General features: G+C 28.8%; 1 long non-coding RNA gene across 1 annotated transcript in view; it reads right to left on the bottom strand.

Moving 5' to 3' along the window:
• Nucleotides 1–240: 240 nt before the first annotated feature.
• Nucleotides 241–6131, bottom strand: part of LOC141459564 (uncharacterized) — a 35867-nt gene continuing 29976 nt past the window's right edge. The window contains exons 2-4 of the long non-coding RNA XR_012461513.1: nucleotides 2587–2658; nucleotides 2327–2504; nucleotides 241–2015 (exon numbers count right to left, since the gene is read on the bottom strand). This is a non-coding gene — a long non-coding RNA (uncharacterized lncRNA). The remainder of the gene's footprint in view (nucleotides 2016–2326; nucleotides 2505–2586; nucleotides 2659–6131) is intronic.

The raw sequence follows: 6131 nt of genomic DNA, 5'->3' as shown, positions 1-6131 counted from the left end.
TCTCTCTACGCCTGCCTCCCTTCATTCATTGCCTTCCCTTCTACATACCTATACCAACAGACCCATCACTAACAATACCCATGTAAATGCTACAGTCCTCTAAATAAATTAACCCTATTCCTTCCACTAAAGAAAACTTTTAACATATAAAACTCTTAACTTAACTAACCCAAACAAAATTCTAAAACATTATTTCCCACCTAACTTCCAAAACCTTTTATTACTTCCTTCATTTCCCAACCACACACAGCCAGGCTTCCTCTTATTTCTTTCTCTATACCTAAACTTTCTTATAAACAATGTCATTATTTTTACACAATCAAAAAATTGCAATTTTCCTTTACTATATTCATTTAATTCTTCAAAAATTTACATACTATCATCCATAAAACTATACATTTCTTTTTTTATATCAATCAAATAACAAACATATATGTATGTACATTAAAATTATTATGAAAACATATAATCCTTAACAAAGTACTTTACAAGTATCAATCCTTTCTCAAACCATAATCAACACAAACAACTAATCATAACAGTATTTACCATTCTATTCTTTAAACACTAATATTTTTCAAAATACCCACTTTCACTACATAAAAAACATTAAACAACCAAAACAGACTCACTCAAACCTTCCATCTGGTTACAATTTCACCAAACGCGCGCTATAATAACGCATAAAATAAACTACTCCAACCAACAAACAAACTTCCTTTCGTCAAATAATACTACACACATTAATCAACACCCAAATTCATTTCTTTTAAACAATATTTCAATCAAAGTTCACACACTACACAACCACTTCTAATTCTCTCACAAAACATAGTTTTACTACTCAATGCACTCACTAAACACATATTACCAACAAATACATTCTACTTTAATTCTTTATTCCTTCTTTCTTTCTTCATCATATTTCATCAATGTACAATCAGTTTTATTCATTCATACAAATTCTTAACTATAAATCACCAATTTCTATACAGTGTCCAACAAAAGTCTACATACCCCACAATATTTCCGGAATTTCCAAAATAAAAAATTATTACAGTAAAAATGTTATTTCTAACATTTCTAACTATTCTTACTAAATATATATATGAGAGATGAAAATATCTCTGCCATCTCCCATTGCATATAAATAAAAAGATGGCAGTTCATGCCTCAACAAAAGTCCATATACACAATTCATAAATTCAATATTATAACTCTTTAACAAAAACTTACAGTTTAAAAAGTTAAGTATAAGGGTTGATTAAACGCCAAAAGGTACACAAATCAGCAGGTAACCAACATTTCATTAAACTTTATTGATATCGTTGACGTAATTTTACTGTATTAACTTTTCATTAATATTTTTTAGAATTTATTACGTGTCCCAGACCCTTATGCTGGCCATTTTATTCATAATAATTTTTGTGCTGCGAGAAGGCTCGCTTCATCTAATTTAGATTGATTTTAAAAGGAGGTATCTATCTATTAATGCACAGGTTTTTTAATGAAACGCAATTAAAAAAAAATTATTAAATTAAATTAAATTATTAAAATACTTTTTAAAAAATGCATTCACCGAATTTTTTCCTTGACGTCAGATTTATTTATTAAAAAATTTATTACATCAGTATGAACCTAAAAATCATTGATTTAAGTTCATCCTTTGAATAAATTAGTTGGATACAATTTGCCAAGTACACTTCTTTAAAAATAACAGATAATTAATACTTAACATGGTTTATTAATATTAAATATTATTATAGTTATCTTTAATTACACTTTTAATTTGATTACTTATATTTGTATATATATTATACTTATATTATAGATATAGATATAAATATTGATATACTAGGGGCGGGCGTTGGTCTTGTAGTCAAGAGCGTGGCTTTGTAAGTGGTAGAACTCCAGTAAGACTACTTTTTATTTGTCAGAAAAAATTGTTTTTAGTAAAGTACGAGCTTTCGCCCCTGTCCACGTCGCCTAATTGGTAGATGGACGTTAAATCCCGCCTGAAAAAATAGGCGATTACATTACTTTCCTTATTATACAGTATATACTAACTAAATAAATACAATGTAATTAAGGATATTTTTAAATTAATTTATCCCTAGATGGATTACTCTGAAGGTTATATACATATATGTAAAACAAAATAAAGATATTTATATTTTTCAAATGGCAATTATTATTTAAATAAATAAATAAATAAATAAAAATTATTATTAAAGTGCTTTACTAATTATTTGATAACAAAACGTCTTTGATAAGTACTCAATTAAAGACTACAATCAATTAAAGTTTGCAAATGAATTATAATTACAAGTATTGTTTATTTGTTATTAACTGCATAATTTGTGCTCATATATTCTGCAGTAAGACTAATTCAAGATTCAATTTATTTTAAATCCGTGATTCAGATTTCAGCAGCAATAGACCAACTCCTACTTTCCCTTTTCCATTTGAATGTGAGAGTGTGATGATTATTCAGAATAAAGCGCCTAAAAAAAAAAAATCACAATAATAATTTAGATTACAGTTAAAGTAAAGTGCCTTTTTATAACTAATGATGATATTACTCACCTTTTATTATTAATCAAAAAAATTATTATGAATAAAATGGCCAGCATAAGGGTCTGGGACACGTAATAAATTCTAAAAAATATTAATGAAAAGTTAATACAGTAAAATTACGTCAACGATATCAATAAAGTTTAATGAAATGTTGGTTACCTGCTGATTTGTGTACCTTTTGGCGTTTAATCAACCCTTATACTTAACTTTTTAAACTGTAAGTTTTTGTTAAAGAGATTTTTGTACCTTTTGGATAGATTAAAACTGTCCGGTAGGACAGTTGTATAAGGGTTGATCGTCAAAAACTGCACGAAAAAGCGTAACGTTGAAAAACACCCAACTTTGACAATTTTTTTCTCTTTTTCTATAAAAGATAAAATTCCCAAATTTTCTTTAAATTATAGGGCAAACCCACCTTTATAACTGTAATTTTTTTGCAACCACCCAGACCTAATAGATTTCGAGAAAAAAGTTGCCGAAAATGAGCAAAAACGGCATTTTCAGAAATTGTTGTTGTTCTTGTTCTTCTTGTTGTTGTTGTTACCTTTTTTGTAAACTACGTAGCGCCTAAACGCGTGAACCGATTTTCATGAATGAGGTGTCATTCGATTCGGAATGTTATGTAGATGTGCCTTTTGGGGGTCTCGACGCTGTACACCGAATGGGAGAGGTGTTAGCCCCCTTTATGTAAGGCCCCCTTCAAAATTATTATTACTAATTACTCTGTAAATCTTAGCCCGATTTTGATAAAATTTGGTAGGATGATGGGGTTAGGGCTTCCCTACGTAACATTAAAGCGACGATCTGCTCTTACACTAGTTAAGGGGAAGTATAGCAATCGTTTCAAATTATCGACAAGTGAACCGATTTTCATGAATGAAGTGTCATTCGAATCGAAATTTTGTACAGATTTGCACTTTAAAAGTCTCGACGCTATGCCTCATATGGAGGGGAGTTTGCCCCACCCAAGTAAGGCCGTTTCTAAAACTATTATTACCAATATTTCTATAACGCTTTGTCCGATTTTGATAAAATTTAGCACGAAGAAGTGATTAAAGCTACTCTATATGGCTGTGAAGTGCCATCATGCTCTTACACCTACTAAGAGGAAGTACTGCAATCGTTAAAATTATCAATGGGTGAACCTATTTACATTAAGTAATGAATTGTCGTTCGATTCAAAATCTTTGCCTCTTTGCCTTTTAGGGAGAAGTACTGTAATCGCAGTTTATTTTTCTTGCTCCTCTTAAAAGGAAGGTCTGAAATCGCAGTTTAAATTTGCTTTTTACGTACAAATACCTTCCTATTTTATATAAAAAGGCTTTCTCAAAAAAATTGTTATTGAGGATGGTTTGGGGACCGCAACTATAATCATTCTTTAAAAAGATCTCTCCAGTGGTAGTTACGGTTCCTACTTAACACCTTATCAGGTTATAATGATAGAATTGCTTATTCCAAATTTAAAAAAAAACAGTAAAGCAGATATGTAACTTAGCAAAATAGACAAAAATGAAAATCTATCCAAAAGGTACAAAAATCTCCTTAACAAAAACTTACAGTTTAAAATGTTAAGTATAAGGGTTGATTAAACGCCAAAAGGTACACAAATCAGCAAGTACCCAACATTTCATTCAAGCTTAGTTGATATAATTTAAGTAATTTTGCTGCATTAACTTTTCCTTCACATTTTTTAGAATTTATTAGATGTCACAGACCCTTATGCTGGCCATTTTCATCTACAAAATATTTGTTCAAGTAGCACTGTAGACTGACTTTAATATCTATTAATCTATAATAATCAAACTATTAATAACAGGTTAAAAAGAAAACGTTATAAAAAATTAAAAAAATTACGAGGCTACAAAATTCAAAAACTTTTTTAAAAAAATGCTTACACCAACATACATCAATGATTTCGATTATTTTATTTTTAATAAAAATCGTCTGTTTAAGTTCATTCTTCGATTAAAGTAATTGTTATTTTATGTAGTAGTCAAACGTTTATAATAATAGGTAATAATTATCTGGCTTTATCGCAAATAATATAGTTTTCTTCAATCACACTCTCAATGTAGCTGTTCTTCTCACAATGTTAAATATATGTTATGTAATATAAAATAAATGAGATATGCATACGTTTAGGACATCTAATTATTCCAGTATTTTACTATAAGTAAAATTAGGGGGTCTAAATTAAATTACAATTGAGAAATGAATCATTATTGTTGAATAATCTACTGTGTGTTATTTGTGCTCACGAATATTTCGGTAAAACGAATTCAACACTGAAATATTCTTTTAAATCCGTGATTTAAATTTAAACAGTAGCCGACTCTAACTTTGTCTTTTTCTACTTTTGCATATATATGTGACATCTCAGAATAAAAAGCAAATTAAAGCTAAATCCGAAGAATAATTCGGAATAGAGTTAAAATAAAGTACCTATTTAAAAACGGATATAATATACATTTTATCATAATTATAACAAAATAATATTATGAATGAACTGGCCAGCTTAAGGGTCTGTGACATCTAATAAATTCTAAAAAATGTGAAGGAAAAGTTAATGCAGCAAAATTACTTAAATTATATCAACTAAGCTTGAATGAAATGTTGGGTACTTGCTGATTTGTGTACCTTTTGGCGTTTAATCAACCCTTATACTTAACATTTTAAACTGTAAGTTTTTGTTAAGGAGTTTATTTATAGTTTTATAGAGGGTTGCAAACAATACCATATTTACACAGCATAAACATTCATGAATATATCCTCCCTCTCCTGGCTCCGCGTATAGTTAGCCTTTAGATCCTGAAGCATAAGTAACTCCGACGGACCCCTCATCCTTTCTCACCTGGGCTTGGGACCGGCTTGGCGGACTTAGTCCGTCAGTTAGTTTAGTCACACATTTAAAATAAAAGTACCATATATATGTAAATAAATAATAAAATAATTATTTTTAAACAAATCTTTCACAGTGTGGACAATTTTTTTTATTTAATATTATAAATTGTTTCTTTTGAATTAGTTGTGCAAATCTTACAACTACATCAAACATAAAATTAAATTCAGTTCATTAATAAAAGTTTCCTTCATAATTTAGAAGAAACAACGATCGTAATATTTAAAAAGTTACAAGAAGTGGAGTGCAATTCAATTCCATTATGTAATTAAATTAACTGCTTATAAGGCTAGAACTGTGAAAGGTTCATTTAAAGATAAGTAAAACATCAAAACCATATAATTAAGAATATTGAATTATTAAGTGATGACCTTTAGGCCATTCGGTATAAGAAAACTAATTAAAATGATACGTATATACAAATTTAAAGCATGAAATTAAATAAAATACAGAAATTAACTTATAAATATCGTACGATTTGACATAGAATTTGTTTTATTCGCAAATATAAATGTAAATTACAATTGAATAAATTGCGTCATCTTCTTTTTATATTATTGTTATTTGAATGATATTTGGCCTGATTAAATACAATAAATTACAAAATGGGAAATGACATCGAAAATAAAGCAATGATTTATTTCAAGGCGAGTGG

The sequence above is a fragment of the Rhodnius prolixus genome, unplaced genomic scaffold (genome assembly GCF_049639745.1).
Source record: "Rhodnius prolixus isolate KJV_2025 unplaced genomic scaffold, Rpr scaffold_11, whole genome shotgun sequence".
In the NCBI taxonomy this organism is placed as follows: domain Eukaryota; kingdom Metazoa; phylum Arthropoda; class Insecta; order Hemiptera; family Reduviidae; genus Rhodnius; species Rhodnius prolixus.
This window is presented reverse-complemented; position numbering and strand designations above follow the sequence as displayed.